The 21351-nt window shown below is 43.5% G+C and overlaps 1 protein-coding gene across 3 annotated transcripts in view; it reads left to right on the top strand.

Moving 5' to 3' along the window:
- Rcan2 (regulator of calcineurin 2) overlaps window positions 1-21351 on the top strand; it is a 221407-nt gene that overhangs the window by 113558 nt on the left and 86498 nt on the right. The window lies entirely within an intron of this gene.

Here is a 21351-nt window from a genome sequence, read left to right as displayed (position 1 = left end):
TGACTAGGTGCTTAAGCGCACTTACTGGTTTTGCAGAGAACCCAGCACCTATGTCAGGCAGTTCATAACCACCTTTGAACTCCAGCTCTAGAGGAAGTAATGCCTTTGTCAGTCATCCATGGACACATGTGTTGGTGTTCTCGTCCTCCTCGTCCTCTTCCTCCTCCTCCTCCTCTTCCTCCTCCTCTTCCTCCTCCTCCTCTTCCTCCTCCTCTCCTCCTCCTCCTCCTCTTCCTTCTTCCTCTTCCTCCTCTTCCTCCCCCTCTCCTCCTCCTCCTCTTCCTCCTCTTCCTCCTCCTCTTCTCATCCTCCTCTCCTCCTCCTCCTCTTCTCCTCCTCTTCTTCATCCTCCTCGTCCTCCTCGTCCTCCCCCTCCTCTGTCTGTCTGTCTATCTGTCTCTCTGTCTCTCTCCATCTCTCTCTCTCTCTCTCTCTCTCTCTTACACACACACACACACACACACACACACACACACACACACACACACACACACTACTGACTTTCCTACCTATTGCCAGCAAGTAACCAAACTGGGTTTTTCCTTCTGTGGCAGAGAAAAAGTTCATTAGATTGAATCAGGATAGGTTTTGGCTCATTTGGTCCTTTAGTATCAAAGAAATGGTTGGCCACTAAAGACAGAATGTGAACAGAGTGTCCTGTACAGCTGGCTTCTTGCTTCCCTCCCCAATTTCCTAGGCCAATGGTGTTTTCTTTGGAAGATTTGCTGTGGAAGATTTCTATCTCTTGTAACTAACATCAGGCTCGTTTAAACTCAGGTCTCCTGAAACCTTGGTCCAGGAAGCTGAGTCACAGACCAGGTGTGTTTGTGCTGCCTGGGAACTGGGAAAGCAGACTCATAGACCGCTCCTCAGAACTGCACTGTAACAAGATTCCCCGGGGAATCTTACCACAGCCAGACCTGAGATGCTCTGGATTAGGAAGGTTGGCAATTTTCATGGCCCATCAGTAGATGGCACAAAGGGACAAGACTTGTGTGGGATGAAGGGGAAGGCACCTGGCTTTGGAGTCAGACACACGTGCACTCAAGCTTTGACTCTTGTCCCCACTAGCTGTGGGAATTTAGGTGAATATTGTGATCTTTTTTGATGTGCTCTAGCATCTGCACAGGGTAAAATGCCATCCACATATTTTGGTGTGAATTAAGCAGGATACAATCATAGAAATAAGATAAGCATACCCACAGCTGATTGGTGATGCATGTTAAACTGCCCACCCACCCCTTATACCTTCTTACTCTTGACAGTTCTGTCTTTTGGGCATCCCGAACTATTCAGAGCAAAAGAATGCACTTCTAAATATAGATGTCTAAAAAAATAATATGATGGCTCAATTCATAAAATAAAAAAATGTCAAAAGCCATATTCAAATGTATTTGAACACTGATGGGATACAATTATGAAGGCAAGCAGGGCTTGCTCCAATGTTCCTGTCTTCCTGTGGCTTGAGTGAGAAACAGCTTGAGTCCTCCTGGAATGACATCACGTGGATGGAGTATGTCCCTGCCATCTTCTCATTTCTTAGACAGGCCCTCCTCCTCTCCTGGTTTGGGAGTCTAATCATGGTCCCTAGATTACACCTTAAGATCCCCATATATTTCTGTTGTTGTTTTTTTTCCATCCACCTTTTTTTCTCTGTCTGATCATTAATCTCAACAACAATAACAAAAATCACTTATTCTAGGTCTGGAGAAATGAGTCAGCAGGTAAAGTCACAAGCCACTAAGTCTGATGGCCTGACTTTGACTCAAGGGTTCTACATGCTGAAAAAAGAGAACTGACCTCTGGAGGTCAACAGGAGTGCACATCCAAAGAACCTGTGTGGGTTAAACAAAGGTGCAGTCTGAGGTCCCTTCAGAACTGCCGGGATCACTCTTGGACACCGAAGATGCTGCTGGATGTCGCAGAAGAGCTGAGAACGGAACAGGGACCCACTGGCAGGCTCTGGCCCAGGGCTGAAGGGAAAGGGCCAGGGGGAGAGCGCTCTGGCTGGTTACTGTGGGGAGAAGAATCCTTGTCTTGCTTGGCAGTTTGCTTGGTTTGGTGGAAGCCATGTCTGGGAACGCATGGAGGCCTCCGGTGGAAGGTTAAACATGCCACTTGTTAGGGGGAGACCTGCTCCATTGCTCCAGCATGGCGGATCCTGATGAGACAAGGCAGTCCATGGTTTTAAGGCATTTATTGTAGAAAGGCAGAGAGAGGGAGAAGAGTAGAGAAGTAGAGGCCGGCCATGGCCACGTGGAAAGAGGGGGGAAGCGGGAAGCAAGAGTAAGACAGGCAAGAGAGTACGAGAGAGAGGAGGGGGCAAGCAGCCCCTTTTATAGTGGGCTGGGCCTACATGGCTATTACTAGGTAACTAGGGAGGAGCTGCTGCCAGGTAACTGTGAGAGTGAAGTCCAGACAAAATACCAGGATCTTGGGGTGTTGCCTATGTGACTGATGGCCACACACTATCTCTGGGTGAGGGGCTGAGGGAGGGCTGTGGGAGGCTGTAACTCCTACAGGAGCCAGGGGCCCAAGGGGCATGGCCGAACACTTGCCATCCCTCATAGGTAGAAGTCACCACCTACCGAGTCACCAAGGTTCAAAGCCTATGCTTGACCAGGGACCAGGCTGTCTGTGCACAGCTCACCACCTCACACACCTGATGCATGCACGCGTGCGTGTGCTTGGGCAAACACACACACACACACCACTCACACATGCATGCCCCCGTACACATATATACATGTGTGAATGTATTTGTGTTTATTTATTTGTTTGTTTGTTTATTTATTTACTCTTTCTAGAATCTGTACTCTGCAATGTCAAAGTGCTTTGCTAGGGCTACTGAGACAGCTCAGTGGTCAAGTGTGCTTACTGTTCTTACAAAAGACCCAAGTTCTATTCTCTGTACGCATGCCACCTGGTAGTCTACAACTATCTGTAATTCCAGCTCTAGCTGGATCCTATGTCTCTGGCCTCTGGGAGCACCTGGACTTATATCTTACACTAACACACACATATAAATGCACACCAACACACACACACAATTAGAAATAACAAAAAAATAAAAATAAAAAATGTACATCTGTTCTCCAGCAGTCATTTTTCAAATGTGACTTCTGCATTAAGAGAAGCAGCACCTGGAGCCTGATCCATTCCCACTCCCTACACTTCACCTGGGGACCCAGCACCTCTGGGATGACACCCACAAGTCTGTGTTTTAACAAGCTCTCGGGGAATGGTGATAAATCCGGGAACAGACAGCAAAGTAAAGCTGCCTACAAAGCAGGGAGAATATGGGACCCCAAACACAGCAGTATTTTTCAGTTGACATAGTCCCTTACATGTTATCTGATTTGGGGCCAACCTCAGTTACCTAGCAAGTTTAATAAATACCCTCCTTGGGAATGAGAATTGATTAAATCCCAGTGTCTAGTTAGGACCCCCCCACCCCTGCACACATGCTCATGCACACGAGCACACACACACACACCATCATCATCATCATCTTCTTCTTCCACGTGACTCTAGAATACAATTAGAGCTGGAAACCACTGCTCAGGTCTGCTCTGGAGAGCGTGTTCAATACCCAGAAACTCTAGGAATAGCCAAATCTGGATCTGCTGCAGACACTGCTGGAAACAAGACTCCGGGAGCTAGGGAACCTATGGGTAGAAATGTCCCTGTCTCTGATAGACCGGGCACACCAGAGTCATCTGTCTTTTAGTGCCCTGAATTTCTTAGTGGTTCAATAGGAGAGGCCATCTCCCTAGGGCCTCAACTGTCAATATCTGCTCGTGTTCTTCCCCTTTGTGTGTTTATCTGAGAAAATTTATGGTACAGCAAAAGAAGTGTTGGGATAGGAAAGACTCAAGCCTTCCCAGTAGTCTATAGAGATACCTGAAGCCTTCACCCACTTACAGGCATTTCTTTCTTTACACTAGCCACAACCTCAATAAACTATTTCCAAACACATGCCTTTCTGATGCATACCATCATAATAGACAGGGGCCCCAAGATAGACAGTGTAGGGAGGCCCAGAGGATAGTTTCTGGTAATTTCTGATCATTTCTGTTTTTACACAGCAGAGGAAAGGATTTTTTACACATGGTTGGATAGAGTTTCAAAATGCCACCACCATTATCCCCAGGACCAAAGTACGTTTTGCCTAGATAAATGTCACCATAAGTATAAAGGAGAGTTGGGGTTATCACAGATACTACTGAATTCCCTGTCTGTACTTCTAGTCTGCATGTAGTTAAAAATAAACTGAGGATTCCCCCACGAAAGTCCATTCTGACGTGGCGAGATAGATTTTTCAAGTTCCTGTTAGGTTTGGCGTGACTTCTGATGAAAGGAAGGTCAAACTTGTCAGGATGTGGTAGGATGTTTAAAACATTTCCGAGTCTCTTCCTGCCATAGGCAAAGTGAAATTGGAAATACCTGAGGCACATATCTCCCTGTGTCAGTTTTTGCATGTACTCTGCTTACCCCAAACCATTGGTGGTTCTCACAGCTGATAGCTGCTGGGGTTCATTGCCATACTCAAGGGGATCTTGTTGCTAGTCACACCTGCTTGCTGTGTGACCATGAACGTGTTCATCTTCCTGGGAGATGACTTTCATGAATGCAGGGCTTTAAAGCACTCAGTGAGTGTTTTAAGTCAAAACAAATTGTGAGTGTTGGGTATCGAAACACCACTGTACATATTTCCTTTTGAAATCTAAGCACAGAAGAAACACTTATTAAAAATAAAACAATAAACTTGTGTTATATTTAACTTTGTGTGTGTGTGTGTGTGTGTGTGTGTGTGTGTGTATCACCAACTACCAAGTATCCCTTAAGTAAGGCCTCACTCTTGGTCAATGGCTTATTTTCATGATTCCCCTTCAGAGCTACCTCTAAAGCTCTGCACTAGTTTTAATGGCATAGCTTAAAGTGACCTCCCTCTTTAGGGTTTGATGAATACATAGTGTACTGATTTGAGTGAGCTATGTCCCCCATAGGCTCACATCTTTGAATATGGAGACCTTGATTGATAGTGCTGTTTGGGGAAGCTATGAAGCCTTTGGGAGATACAGCCTTTCTGGAGGAAGTATGTCACTGGAGAGGGCTTTGGGGTGTATAGCCTTCCCTCACTTTCGATGTGCTCACTCTGTACATGAATAAAGATGCGATATTTCAGCTCTCTGCTCCTCCTGCTCCATGCGCCTATGCCTCTTCCAAAATTTTAGAACTGAAAGCCAAAAATAAACAACTTTCGTAAGTCACTCCTGGTCATGTTGTTTGACCACCACAACCAAAAGTGGCTAATATACATGATTTGGAGGGAATCCCCCAGGGAATCTGAATGCTGTGTGACGTGTCTGAAATTTACCTTCAGCACAAAAGATGGAAACTACTTCTGTTTGCCCCATACAAGAGGACCGCTCCTCTGAAGGGGCTCATTGCGGACAGGGCCTGGCTTAGAATCCTGGTGTTTCACGCCAGCCAGCACCTAACTCTTTGTCCTTTGGCTGGGTTTTCTCCACCTCCAAGCCTCTTGTTTCTCATCAATAAATTTAGGGGGGTGACGGTCTCTCTTTCTCTCTTTAATTTTTGAGGCATCTGCTGTTATGTTTATGCTAGTTTTTCCCTCCCTCTATTTCCTTACTCCCTATGCCTAGAGATGTGTGAAGCCTCACCTCACCCTCACCCCCAGCTCCCAAGAGACTCTTTTTTTGTTTGTTTGTTTTGTTTTGTTTTGTTTTGTTTTTTCAAGACAGGGTTTTTCTGTATAGCCCTGGTTGTCCTGGAACTCACTTTGTAGACCAGGCTGGCCTCGAACTCAGAAATCCGCCTACCTCTGCCTCCTGAGTGCTGGGATTAAAGGCCTGCGCCACTATGCCCAGCTCTCCAAGAGACTCTTAATAGCACACATCACATTGGGCTGATCCACTGCACCCTATAGCAGACACATGGGATTTTAGAGGGAGGTGAATGTTTACTGCAAATTCAGTGCCATTTCCAATCATTGTCTAAGTGGTATCTTTGGCCTTTATGGAGGGGTCAGGGCTGTATTTGGAGATGCACTCAGTTATATAATATGAATGTTTTGCCATTCAAAAATTCCTTCTAAAATGACATTTGTAATTACTTTTCACTGTGGCAAAGGTGTTTGTTTTATTTCTGTTTTGTTTTGAGACAAGGTCTGACTGTATATTCCTAAATGAGCTAGAATTTATATAGACAAGGTTGGCTCCAAATTCACAGAGATCCACCTGTCTGTCTCCCTAGGGCTGGGATTAAAGGTATGTGCCAACACACCCAATGGTATGTGTATTTTTATAAAGATAAATACCGAAGCTTTTAGGCATAGTGTCTCTGCCAGTGCAAGCAGGCCTGGACTTCTAGGGCTATGGAAATACAATTAAGGAATTGCTAGTAAAATTAATATATCATGGTGCCTGGTGCATATATAAACTTTCCTCTGAGGTTTCTCTCAAAGTTGCCAAGAATATTAGAGAACTCAATAATACTTTGTCCATAATTGATAAGCCAGTTCTTCCCGTGAATATAGTAAGCATTATGTTGGGGGATTGAATATAGAGTGACTGTTTCAGTAGGATCGCTCTATTAGTTAGGGTTTGCATTGCTGTGAAGAGACACCGTGACCAAGGCAACTCTTAGAACGGCAAACATTTAATTGGGACTGGCATACAGTTTCAGAGGTTCAGTCCATTATCATCATGGCAGGAATCATTGCAGCATCCAGGCAGACATGGAACTGGAGAAGCTGAAAGTTCTAAATATTGATCCAAAGGCAGCCAGCAGAGGACTGTCTCATCTACCCTGGGCAGAGCCTGAACCATAGGAGTCCTCAAAGCCCACTCCCACAGTGGCACACTTCCTCCAGCAATGCCACACCTATTTCAACAAGGCCACACCTTCTACTAGTGTCACTCCCTGTGTGCCAACCGTTCAGACACATGAGTCTATTCAAACACTGCAATCAGCAACGACCCATTTACGTTGCTCTCACTTTATTGTCACCTGGGCTATGAGAGCTTTAAAAAGAGTCTGGATCCCTTCCTTCGGTCTGTTTCAGAATTTTAAAACTTTTTGTCTTGAGAAAATGCCAGAGCCACAGGAAAACACAAAGACAATACAAAGAGGTTCCTTGGGGCCTCCCCTCAGCCTTCCTTAGTGCTAACAACTGACATAACCATAGCTGGAGATCAAAGCGGAGTCATCAACAATGAGAGTAATAATGTTTATAAGCAAAAGCCACTACTCTAGTCTTTCCTGCTTTATTCTTTGAGACAGGTTCTCTCATTGAACCTGAGGCTCCCTGCTAGGCTAGACTGTCTGGCTAATGATGACCAGGGGTCTGTCTCTCCCTTCCCTCCCAGTGCTGAGTTCTAGGGGATGGGACATGCTACACTGCTGGCTATGGAAGCAGAGGCCATGGGATCCTCATGCTTGAACAGCAAGCACCCTGCTGACTGAGCTACCGCCTCAGCCCAATGAAGTCCAAATGGTCTACCAAAGAGTCAAGGTTCTTAAAGAACCTCTACTCACAGTGATATTTATAGTTCCTTTTAACCATGGTCATTTATTATGCACACAGATGGACATACACACACACACCACATCACACACAGAGATGTGTTGTACAAATGTCAAGCCCTCTTACAAGTACACATCCTAAAAGCTCTACACTTCTAATAAGAGATTGTGACGTTAAGAGTAGGACTGACATTCAAAAGAAAACGTCACTGCAGGAAAGTGGGGGTTGACGGTTGTACAAAACACATCCTAGTTTAGACCCCAAGTCTGGAAGAAGATGCTGGCTATTCCTATTACCAAGTCAATGAAGAAAGGTGTGGCTCCCTGAATTAAGATCCATGTCAGCACCGGAAGGAAACACCGTGGATTTTGAAAGTGTCATTTGTGCTTAAAATGTAGTGGTGAAAGCCTGATAATATGGTAAGTTTTGTGTGTGTGAGTGAGTGTGTTGCGCACATGCACATACCGGCTGATCATGCTGAAAATGTACATTAGCTACCACAATGCTCTATAAATAAATCAGCGCTCCCTTCTCTGCCACCTGGGAAATTAAACACTGTCCCAGCAAGTTTCCACAGTTTTTCTCTCTAAAAGCGTGGAAATGAGCATTAATCAGAGATGCAGTGTGGGTGATAAGTAGGGCTTACCTCTCATTCTAGCGTTTATTTTCTGATGCTTACTGTCGTTATCTAGGGATATTTGCAATCAGAACAAGTTCTGTTCCAGCCTGCGTCTGGCTATAAGGACTGGTTAGTAACTGGGATTAAGAACATTCCCTAGCCTTATAAAAGAAATAGTCCCCTTTATGAAGGGCAAAGCTTTCTCTTTGCCATACCAGTATGACTAAGGGTTGACTTTTGGGAGCCGGTAAGATCTCACCTCGTCCCATAAGTGAGACAGCTCCACTGTTTCTGGCTACTGATGTATCCTGGTGTCTCAGAACCGTCCGCCCCCAAATACACCCACAGAATATGACAAAGGCTCTGGATGATGCATAGGTGACTTGTCCTCAGAGACCTCCCTTGGTTTTCCCTTTTGACAGCTTCCTTTGCAGTAATGAGGCCTCTCTTTCTCTGGTCTCTTTAAGGTTCTCTGTGTCCTAGTGTTCTCCCCAGAACTTCCTGTGTCTGGCTAGGAGCCTGGGACATCTCAGGGGGCTTTAACTTTCCAGAGAGTTACAGAGCATAATTAATACGTGCTTGGCTAGGAAGTTTGAGAAGATTTTTACACCGCATGTTTTGGGGAGAGGTTCTGATCTGAAGCCATTTGGAGGCCCTGGGGAGCCTATGACCGGAGCTCTGATTGTTCAGTCCAGAGGACAATGATGAGGTACCTGATTCTAAGGATACCACTTTCCAGCTCTGGCACTGGACCCCTAAAATCCGTCGTGGGAGGGGAAAGAGGATAGGATGAGGCCGAGGAGAAGAAGCAGCTTTCTTAGAGAGTTAGCAATAAACCACAGTTCATTCATCTTTATTGATCCAACCCTTTCCACCTCGTTAGCTGTGATCCTGTGGTGCCCAGGGTAACGTCCTTTGAGCATTCTGATTAGCATAGATTAGGTAGATTAAAAAAACAGTGCTTTAGGAAAAAGTCACCAAATCTAACCTTTCCTGTGAATGGAGGTGAGGGTTAGTAACTGACTTCAGAGTTCTAGATGAGGACCTCCTTGGGATTTCTTTTCTTCCACGGGAAAGGCTTTAATGTTTGGGTTAATCAACTTTTTGCTCAGTTTAAACCATGTACTGGCTGCTGTGACCTAGCTGGATTCTGAAAAAGCCATAAGAACCACTGATCTGCAATGTAACCGCAGCAGGGTTATACACTTCTTTCTAGAAACAAATGTTGAATAACAGGAAGACATAAGGCACAGAGGCTCTGTAAGGACACTGAGTTCCAGGTGACAGACAGGGAAAGTGGAGGTGCCTGGGAGCCACAGGAAAACTGTTACACACACACACACACACACACACGCACACGCACACGCACACACACACATTGCCATTTCTCCATGTCTCCATGGTTTCACCCTATTTATAAAGCAAAGCAAAGTCAGAAAGTCAGTGCTAGGGAGATGGCTTAGCCTTTAAGGACACTTACTTCTTTTGTGAGGACCACAGTCCAGTTCCCGACACCTGGCTGTTCAAGCCTATAACTTCAGCTTCAGGGAATCTGTCATCCTCTTCAGGCCCCTGAGGGCACTGGCACACAAGTGTACCCATTTACACAAAGGGACACATATAAATAAGATAGACAAATTATTAAGTACAACATAAACCTGTAGTATCAACTGCCTGGATCATCTATTACAGCATATAGACTTATGTTGGTGTATGGGGCCATCAATAGACATGATATTTATTTTGTAGGTCCTACTGTGCCACTCTCCTGGAACTGGGCTGGCCAGCCTTGCCGGTGTAGTGGTGTGTGCTGCTTACCAGCGAAGCTATTGTAACTTTCACCCGTGTATCTTGTGGGAGCTGCAGCTTGATGATATAGCCTTGTGGAGTGCTGAACGTTGGTATACAGGAGCCTTTGAAGGACATGGCTTCCTTTAAGTTCTGACGAGGAGGCTGGATGAGAGAAGCAAGAAGCAGCAGCCCCACCTGCCATGCTTGCAGATTCCGTCAGTCAGTTATAAGAAGTCAAGTTCCAGGCTTGAGACTCCTCTATTTGAATCCCAGGTTATTAACAGATGGACACCTAGAAGTAAGACTTAATGTCACAGAGACATGCCACCATGGAACAGAAAGCTTTAGCTGGGGGTCCTCAAATGCCGGAAGGATCCTGTGCCCTGGGGACCCTGTGAGAACCAAAATGTGGAGGCCGTGCATAGCTGGGCCTGTGTGGGGTGCACAGCTCTGCATGTAGCCCGAAGTGCTACTTTCTGTTCAGGATGATTCTTCAGCCGCGGTGATAACAGTTCTGAGTTCTTCCGTGTGAGGGTCTCCCTACTTCCTAACTTTCCCTGTATTTATCAGTTCAATCGAGCCTCTCAGAAAACATAGACATCAGTGCTTTTGTTATCTACAGGAAACGGAGTCACTAGCAAGGTGGCTGGTTGAAGGTCAAGTTACTTCAAGTTAGCCTAGTTAGTTCAAAGTCCTATACTCTTCGGAATTGATAAGCGGCGTGTGGTTAAATGAAGGCCACTAGGATCCTTGGGTTTGGCTCTCAGCTCTTTGTTTAGCTGACTTTTGGTGAATTTAATTTTTATTTTATTTTATGTATACTGGAGCTTTGCCTGCATATTTGTGCGCTCACTGTTTGAGTGCCTGCAGAGGTCAGAAGAGGGTGTTGGATCACCTGGAACGGCAGTTACAGATGGTTGTGAGCTACTGTGTAGATGCTGGGAACTGAATCTGGGTCCACCTTCCATTCTAAGACCAGGGCCTCTTAACAGTTGTTTTTCTCCCCTTTTCCTTATAGCACTTCTGTAGTACTTTGTACATCGGAAATAAACCATGTAATATCAGTGAACATGATAATATCAGTGAACATGATAATATCAGTGAACCAATGTTCCCAAATGTTGACATTTGTTCTGAAATTGTTGGTTGGGAAGAAAAAGATTTTTTCTATTGCAAATCAGGATTTCTTTTTTTTAAAAAATTATCTTTAATCTTTTTTTACAGTCCAGTCATTGTCCCCGGCCTGTTCTGCTCTCAGTCTGTTCCTCAACCCATTCCTCCTCCTCCATCTCCAAAAGGATGTCCCCACCCCACCCCACCCCACCCCACCCAACCCCACCCAACCCCACCCCACCCTGCCAGACCTCCCCACTCCCCGGGGCTTCAAGTCTCTTGAGAATTAGTTGCCTCTTCCCTCGTTGAGGGCAGACCCTGCAGTCCTCTGCTGTCTATGTGTTAGGGGCCTCATATCAGCTGCTGTGTGCTGCCTGGTTGGTGGTTCAGTATCTGAGAGATCTCAGGGGTTTAGGTTAGTTGAGGCTGCTGGTCTTCCTATGGGGTCGCCCTCCTCCACAACTTTTTCCAGCCTTTCCCTAGTTCAACCACAGGGGTCTCTGACTTCAGTCCATTGGTTGGGTGTAAATATCTGCTTCTGTCTCAGCTGCTTGTTGGGCCTCTCTGAGGGCAGCCATGCTAGGCTCCTGTCTCTAAACTCCCTGGAGCATCTGACTGCAAATCAAGATTTTTTTTTTAATTTTTTAGCAATGTACTTCAAACTGATGGCATTCCGATGTGGGTATGGATAGATGATGCCTCCATCAAATTGGGCTGTAGACAAGTCTGTGGGACACTGCTTGACTAAGTGATTGGTGTGGGAAAGCACAGCCCATTGTGGGTGGCACCATCCTTAGGCATGTGGTTCTAGATTGTCTGTGAAAGCTAGCCGAGCATAAGCCAGTAAGCAGCATTTCTCTGTGCTCTCTGCTTCAGTTATTGCCTAGATGTCCTGCCCTGACTTCCCTCAGTGATAGTTTGTGACCTAGAAGTACAAGCCAAACTCGCCTTTCCTCTTCAGGCTTCATTCTGATGTTATATCATGACGTCAGAAGGAAAGTAGACCAGACCTAATACCCAATGCCATCAGTGAAATAGCAGGGGTTCAGAAGCTACCTCTAATATGACAAGGAAAACCTTTAGGGATATGTGCAGGGTAACTAACGTGGACTTAGAGGATAAAGACCACCAGCATCACAATAGATGTAGACGATAAAGAGGCTCTAGGGCAAATGTCTCCTATACCGCAGACAAAAGACTGGGCACTGACTTAAGTTCTTGCTTCACGGACAAATGGTGTATCCTATTAAATCATACAGTAGTCCAATATACTAATCTTATCATTAAATGGAAAATGCACTCTCTCATTGCCTATAGACTTTGGATGCATCTACCATAGATATACCACAAAATGGTCATTTGATCTCATCAGCTGAGAAAGGGCACACGGCCACTGGGGTGGCTCAGCAGGTAAGCACATTTGCTGACAACCTGAGTTCTACCCTGAGCACAGAGTGTAAGAGGAAAACAAACTCCCCCAAGTAGTTGTCCTCTGTCTTCCACCCTCTGGCCAGGACACACAGGCATCTCCGCATGTACACAAAATGAAGTAATAAAATGTAATAGCCACGAAAGTGATATGAGCCTGACCCGAGTTTCCTGGCTGTATTGTTGTGGCTGGAAATCTAGACGCGACAGTCACAAACAGTGGCTGCTCATTTTAATCACACACTAGCATGCTGCTGGAGTCCCGCGTCGGCTACCCCAGCCGCCTCCCCAGACTCTGCTCCCAGAGTCACCCTGCTCATTTATTCCAGTGCAGGCTTGATTGACTCATCAGTATGCCAAGGAAGAAATGCAGCCTTTGTTCTCTGAAAGTCTCTGTTGCCCAGATGTCTCTGAGGGAGCTGGCCCAGATACTGAGATGACCCCTAAGCAGGACAGTACAGGTTTTCTGAAGGATAGTTTATTTGTTTGTTTTGCCTGAATACCCAGATAGTGAAGTAAGCATATTTTTTATGCTCTTGGTAATTTTAATCTTATTGCTGTCTGAAATTTCACATGGAAAATATTAAAATTTAAGGAGGGACCAAAAAAAAATCTATCCAATGTCTATATTGAGATTGTTGATAGAATACTTTCTTGTAAATATAGTTTTTACACTTTACCTTTGAATTTACAAATGTGTTGATTCATTTTTTTGTCAGCTTGATACAAACTAGAGGGAACCTTAACGGGGGCTTGCCTCCATCAGTTTTGCCTGTGTGCTATATCTGTAGGGCACAGTTTTAATCAGTGACTGATTTGGAAGGCCCCAGCCACCCTGAAGCAGATGGCTCTTGGTTGTATAAGAAAGCGAGCTGAGCAAGCTGGGAGAGCAAGCGAGGAAGCACAAGTTTTCCCACGGTCTCTTTAGTTCCAGAGTTCATATATCCTGCCTCGAGTTTCTGTACTGGCTTCCCTCCGTGATGGACTATAAACTGCAAGCGAAACCATCCCTTTCTCCTGAGGTTGGCTTTAGCCATGGTGTTTTAGCCCTGCAAACCAAAAGCAAACTAGGACAGTAGACTAAGACGGAATAAAGTTTCAGGTCTCTCGGGATTAAGACAATTGAGTAAATCTGAGGAGTTTCCATATGTTTGATGTGATAATGTGCTCTACGTGGCATGGCATACTGACTTAATTCTGTCATTGCCATGTTACCTAATGTACCAGTGATACATGCCCACCCTATATGGGAGGAATTCTTTTTTTTTTTTTTTTTTTTTTTTTTGGTTTTTCGAGACAGGGTTTCTCTGTATAGCCCTGGCTGTCCTGGAACTCACTTTGTAGACCAGGCTGGCCTCGAACTCAGAAATCTGCCTGCCTCTGCCTCCCGAGTGCTGGGATTAAAGGCGTGCACCACCACACCCGGCTTATGGGAGGAATTCGATTTTTTCCAATATAAAATACAAGTGTAGACCTGTTAATTTCAAAGGCTCTCAGAGAAATGCTGTCATATGAATTATATAAGTTAAGGTTTTAAAACCCATTAAGGTTTTGTTCTCTCCCACTATTAAAGTGGCCTGAGATTATATTACAGGGGGATTAGGAAAATGAAATAACGAGGGAAACCAAAATGAGTGATGATTCTTTTCACCTGGAGTTAAGCACTATTCATGTATCGACACATTTCCTTCCAGACTTCTTATAATGTATGTGTGTTCTCACAACAACGACGCATAACTGTATGCATATCTCATATAGCTTACATCTTTCCCTATAGCAATAAATCCTTTGAAAATATACTTACAGAAGTTGCATAATGATTCAACCCATAGGCATGATAATTTATTCAATTAGTAATTTAGTTCTTGGTGCAAGTTAAATCAATACCTCTAGGGATATTTTATTATTGTGTCATTGAAGAGAAACACTTAGGTTACTAGTAATTTCTGTGACAATGTTCCAACAGCTGCCATCACTGTAAAAAGATCTTTAAAATGACTTAACTAAATTTCAGCATTCTTATGCTATCCCTGTAAAGTGAATAACGAAATATTTTCCCCTTCTCTGTTATATAAATGAGTTGATATTGGTGCACAATCCAATTGGCTTTTACAGTCTTCTTATTATTGGTATGCACCCAAGGTCAAAAAAATCCATCCTCTGTCCTGCCTGAGTTGAAATTGATTATGCCATTATTATTTGGTTTAAAAGATTCTTTAAATTTTTCTTTTATATTTCTCTGGCCTTTAAAAGATTCTTTAAATTTTTCTTTTATATTTCTCTGGCCGAAGGGTGACTCAGAATAAGATAATTTTATTTCAGGCACCTAGGGCTACTCGGTGTTCTATTTTGTAGGTTTCTATCTTAATTTCATGTATATTCTGCAGGTCAGGGGTTATGAAAATGTTGGCCTTCAAAAATTGTTAAACAGTCCTTACCTTTGTGCAACTGTGATAGAATTCCTTGAGAAAAAGCAGCCTATGGGAGAAAGAGTTTATTTTAGCTTACAGTTTCACAGAGATGGGGTCCGTCACTTCAGGGAAGGCATGGCAGCAGAAATAGAGGGCCGGCTTGGTAGTCAGGTAGCCAAGTCACATTCTCCACAGACAGAAAAAGGAGGGCAAGAACAGGAAGTATGGCCAGGCCTTACAATCGCAAAGCCCACAGCCAGGGGCCAACTTTATCAAGGCTCTCCTTCCTAAAGGTCCCATAAACTTGCCAAACAGTGCCACCAACTGGAGACCAAGCAAACAACACTTGAGCCTATCGGGGGAGGGGCGTTTTTCATCACAAACACAGCAGTGGGCATTCTGTGTGCACACGAAAATCTTTTATGCGATGTTGGGTGATTGTATGAATACCAAGGAGCTTGGGTTTACTGGTAGGACGGTTCACATCTTCTTTTACCTTTGCTGACATCTTTTCTACTAACATTAGAAGTTTGGGAGAGGGGAGGGATATTAAAACACTTGACTGTAAGCATAAAGCTGTTTTCCTCTTCCAATCTGTGACATTCTCTTCGGTGGACTTGGAGATTTCATCAGGAGGTGCATTCCCATCAACAGTTGTAATTTTTTTTTTTTTACTGATTGTATGTAGCCTTATGTCCTAAGCGTATTCCTTCATCCACCTTCTGTGTTAGCAATGCAGGCATTCTTGATTACGTTTGTTGACTGTTCTATTTTCAGTCTGGGCCTGTAGATTACAGGGATCTGACTTTTAAGGGAGGAGTTGTACTTTATTTCTATTTACCCAGTCTGACAGTGTCTACTTTGAACTTAACTGCTTGCCGCCCGTTGACATTTAAAGTGATTGTCAGTTGCTTTGGTTTCATTCCTTATCTTAGAGTTGACTTTGTTTGTCAACTCTATATTCTTATTCTGGGGAAAGCAAGTTTTGTTTTATTTTGGGTTTTTTTTTTGGGGGGGGAGGGATATCATTTGTTCCCTCCCATGAGTTTGTCAACTAAACTCTCCTTTCTCTATTTTCTGATGGTTGGTCTGATCTAGCTGTAACAGACGTATCTTTAGTCTACCAGTATTTACCTTTAAGTGCTATCATTATGACTTTGTGTAAGAAAGCCATGACAGTATCCTTTCCTTTCTACATTCATGATCTTTGTGTGCTGATGGTATATATTCACTTTCATATGGGGTAAAAACCCTAACATTCATTATTGTGAATTTGCCTTTTTAAATAATTGTGGTTAAAAATGAATATAATAAGGAAGTGCAGCTTTAGGGCCTGGACTGCCCACAGCCCAACCATAGTGGCCCTTAGGAGTTGGGGATGAAGCATCATGAAATCAAAGGCTCAGGCTCCCAGAGGAGGAGGGAAAGCAGCCCAACCGCAAGCTCACTTAGTAATCCTTGGGGGAGTGCCCTTCATACCCTCCATCCATGTCCCATTCATCCTAAGCAAATGTGTCTTCCAAATGGCAGTTCCCAATTGGCTGGCGTTGTCTTCGTCACCAATCTTTAGGCTCTCAGGCAGCCTTCACTTAGATCCTCATGCAGAAGTTGTCTCCATGGTCACATGGCCTGACGTTTATGCGGGAGTCTGCCATCACTTTGTCAGTGAGGCCTGCCAATCCTACTACAAGAAAGCATGTTTTGATTTATCCATGCATTTATTTTTTTCTGATGCCCTATTCCTTCTAATCTCAGGTTCCACAGTTAGTCTGTTTTGTTTTGTTATTGGTTTTTTTTTTTTCTTTCTTCCTTTGAGCTTCTTCCTAGTCTACAATTTTTTTTTCCTCTAACATTACTGGTAGTTTATCTGTGCCGCAGGCAAATGACATCTACTTAATTTTTCTGAATTTGAAAACATTTTTTTCTTTACATCATTTAGTAACTTTATCAAGGTATAGCTTTTATACCTTGCCTATTAATCATAAGCACACACTTTAGTGATCACTAATAATTGTGTGGAGGTATAAACCTATCTTCAAAAAACTATTTCCAGCACTTCCCCCCAACACTCCCTCTTGCTTTTTGGCAGAAATTTGTTTAGACACTTAGTTCAAGACAACCATTGATCTGTCGTTAGGATCACTTCTTACACATAGAATTAGACACTAATTCTGTTTCTTAAAAATTTGCCTTCATATTTGAAAGTCCTTTTTTTAATTGCTGTAAGTAAAAATGCAAGTTGATAATTTGACTAATTTTCTTTTCTTTTTTTTTTTTAATTTTAAATATGTCATTCCATCATGTTTGGCTGCTATGGTTTCTAAGGCCACTCATCCTCCTTGTAGTTCTATATGTGATGCCTTTACTGCTTTCTGCTTCTATTGGCCTCAGTCTGGTTTAGAATTTTAAAAGCTCATGATATATGGTTACCTGGGAATGTAGTGGCTTCAGTTAGTTAGAGGGACACCAAGGCCATTATGCCTTCAGTTGCTTCAGGGCTGCTGTTGCTGGCTTTTAGAACCTCAGTTACACATGTTGGCCTTCTTCATGCTGTCTGCCCATCCTTTTTTCTTCTTTCTAACTAGCCTGGATAAAGTCTTGGTTTTGAAATGAATGAGGGTATGAGGCTAGCTTTGAATATATTGGGCACTTTTCTTCTTAAGATGACCCTGGAGTGGTCAAATGGAAAATAATTTGACATCTTTACCTCCCATCTTAGGCAGATTCTTTTTAAAACACAGTACAGTACCAAGACTGACAAGATCCTGTTACGTGGTTATAATATATTTTAATTGTTTCTGATTTGTTCTTTTACATATTTTGATATTCACTCACTTAAAACTTTACCAATTACTTTCAGTGTTTATTCTAAACCAGGTTTAAAAAGCAAAAAATGCCAATTTTCTTGCCCCCATTTTACTTTCCCGACTTTCTCAGTCCCCGTTTTGATATATGCTTCTCCTCGTTCTACACTATGGCTGTTTGCTGATTTCAGAGGTCCCATGATTGAAATGAAGATGAAAAGTCCCCATTCAAAGATGTGATTCTCTTTTCTTGCCTTTTCTCTGATTCAGATAGGCTTTCTGGTCAGCAAGCCCCAGGGATATGCCTGTCTCTACCTTCTCAGCCCCTTAGATCATATTCTTGAGGCATGGAATGTGTGTGTGTGTGTGTGTGTGTGTGTGTGTGTGTGTGTGTGTGCACAAAAACTCTGCTAAGTAAAGTCAATGTCTACCAGGGACCAGTAAGCCTCTGGTCTTGGTGCAATATGGAGGGCTTTTGCTTCTCTGACCTTGTCTGGAGAATTCAAAACCCTCTACCTGTGCAACGTCACATAGCTTTAGTTAGATTAACTTCTTTTCTCCTGATAACAGCTGCCACCTGAGATTCCTAAAATGCTTCCCCAATACTAACAAGGCATTTTGGTACCCTAAGACTTCAGCCAGTGACCTTTGCCCATCCTGGATGTTCCTACTCCTAGTCCCGCAAATTATATATGCCTTTGAAGTACTTACTCAACAGAGCTTCCAAACTGCCCCATCCGCCCTCAGTCATCTCTGGTCTCTTTCCAGTGCCCTCATGGACCCTATGGGCCGATAATCCCCAAAGGTAGAGAGCCACATATGTATACTGTAAAACAAAAATAAATTTAAAGAAAAAAGCAATCTCTAAGAACAAGAAATGAAATAAAACAAAAGAAAAAGAAAAAACTTGGCATCTGCTTGGTAGGAGAAAGAGATGAAAACAAAACATAATAATCTGTATCCATTATGGGCTACACCCTAAAGATTACAAGAACTAGGAACAAAACCTTTAGTTCCTCTTGGTTACCCTTGTCCTATCATTTTGAGGCAGCTGGCTTGGCACAGAACCATAAGATACACAGCTATACACTCTCTACACTGCTGGTTAGACCATGATATTCGATGTAAGAGGAAGGGAACATAGACCTATGGCAAGTAAGTTTCAACATAAGGGTCCTATATATTGAACTTGGAAGTGTAAGCTCATGTGTCATCTTCAAAATATATTTAGACATTTCCTAGCTCTGCCTAGTAGAAAGGCTTACAAAGAATATCCAGTGCAATACAAAGAACATCTTGAAGTGTGTTGAATGTGGTCTTAAAATATTTTTTGAAGTACTTAGTAAATGGTACCAGGACTCCTTGGAGAAATGCCTGACTCCCTTCTCTGTGGCAAGAAATGAACAAAATGAGACTAGAACATCTTGTCATACAGGAAGGTGAGCTACTTCCTCAAAGACTGCTGGCATCTGTCAAAAGGAGGCTGGAGCCAACCTCATTAGACTCCCAACAGCTGAAGTTGGGCTGTATGCGCACCACTAAGATCAAACTACAATAGAATGGAAGCTACTGAGACTGTCTAATCCATGAGTCTAAAACTGTCCATGATCATTACAGCTAATAGGGGAGCAGACCATGGAATACATGGAAATAAATATAAGAAGGAGTGCATGAGGAGGTCTTAGTATTGGGATTGAAGGCTGCTAACATTACAGAGAGCCAGGCAACAGCATGCTCCTGCTAATGGCAGCATATACCAAGGCTTATGAAGGAACCTTCCCAAACCCGAGTTTATTACAGCTCTGAGACTAACACTCAGAGTCTGCAGGCAATAGAGAAATTCACCATGTGGCAATTTATATAGTTCAATCAATAAAATCCCCGTGGAGAGAATTCTAAAATACAAATCATGGTTTCACCATCAACACAATACAAGGAAGAGGGAAAAAGAGGATGGAGACAGTGTGATAAAAGAGGCATGAGAGACAATAATTTAGATCTTGGTTTAAATAAGCAAAGAGTTACAGGGTGGGGAGGAGAGAGAACATCAGCAGGAGGGGACATGAAGAGGAGGTGAATGAGGAGGAGGGGACGATGGGGAGGGGAGGAAAGGAGGGGACCCTAGGATCTGCCTTGCAACAAGTTCTCAAGTCATGCTAATACTGTTGGTCCAGGGACAGTGCTCAGAGCAGTGGATGCAAGAACAAACTGGAGTTAGTTATCCTTGCACCTGGGCAGTGAGAACATTGCTATTGTGTTCTTTCTACTTCCAAATAGACTTGAAACTCTCTATTTGAAAAGAAACTTTAGGAGTCCAAGACGACACAAGCGGGGAGCTCACCTTTTTTAAAATCCAAGGTGTCAATGGGAACTTCTGTGTTCATTAACAAAACAGATGTGGCAGCTGCTTCCAAGGCCACGTCTGGATTGAAGGTGCATAGCTTTTCATGCCCTGTTGGCGGTGAGCGTGTCAGCTCAGCTGTCTCTCCATTATCTAAGCCTCCTGGACAGAGGCTATGGAAGAGTATGCTTTCTAAGACGCCTGTGTCATGCTGTGTCCTGCTTCTCCCTATGGATCTTGGAAGAGCAGTGGCTTGGGTGAATTCCAGGAGCTTCTGGCAGGTTCCACTGGAAAGAGCCCTCCTGAACAGAGCTGTGTCCTATCTCTGCTGTCAGAGATCAGAAGATGTGTAAATTCGCATGCATACATGCTCACCCCCTGCAAGGATCTCCCTAGGATCCTTAGTTCAGGAGTCACCCCTACTGGGCAGAGTTCTTCTGTTCACCTCTAGCTGTCCACACATGTGTTCACTTCCTTATTTGAACATCTGTTAGGTTATCATTTAAGCCCTGGAAGTCATACACCACAGAAATGAGAAACCCTACAAATCAGATATTTTTTATTAAACATAGAACTTTTAGACATTTACCTGCATGCTTCTACTGCTATGAATTATTTTAATTTTATTTTTAAATTTAGTATGCATGTGCATGTGCATGTATGTGTGTTGTGGGGTAGTGTGGATACCTGCAAATCATGGGTTGATATCCCCCATCATCGTCTATCATTTACTAATCTTACTTTGTGAGGCAAAGTCTCTCACTGAACCTGGAGCTTGTCATGTCCACTATATTGGTATCTGAAGGCCTCTGGGATCCCCCTCTTGTTGCCTCCCAACACCTGGGTTAGAGATGTTGGCACTTAGATTTTATGTGGATGCTGGAGATCTGACCTCAGGTATTCACTCTTGGGCTGCAAACTCTTTACCCACTGAGCCATTTCCTCCACCCCACAGCTGTGAAATATTGAAAATAAACTCTAAGGTATGGCCTGGGATATGAAAATAACACAACTTTATCCAGCCTCTTAAGTGGATGCCAATTGTATTCAAAACCCTTCTTGTTTTTGGATATATTTTATAGGTTAGGTGAATTCATACATCTGCAGAAACATCAATTTCTTTGACCTGTTAAGAAATTTTGCCTAGCACACTCTCATAGTCACTGTTCTGTTGCTATGATGAGACACCAAGACTAAGGCAACTCCTAGAAAAGAAGGCATTTAATTGGGGACTTCTTTCAGTTTCAGAAGTTTAGTTCATTACTGCCATTGCAAGGAAGTATGGTAGTACA

This window comes from Mus caroli, unplaced genomic scaffold (genome assembly GCF_978045245.1).
Source record: "Mus caroli unplaced genomic scaffold, Mus_caroli_1 scaffold_18, whole genome shotgun sequence".
NCBI lineage: Eukaryota > Metazoa > Chordata > Mammalia > Rodentia > Muridae > Mus > Mus caroli.
Note: the sequence above shows the minus strand (reverse complement) of the source record. Positions and strands in the feature narration are given on the sequence as shown.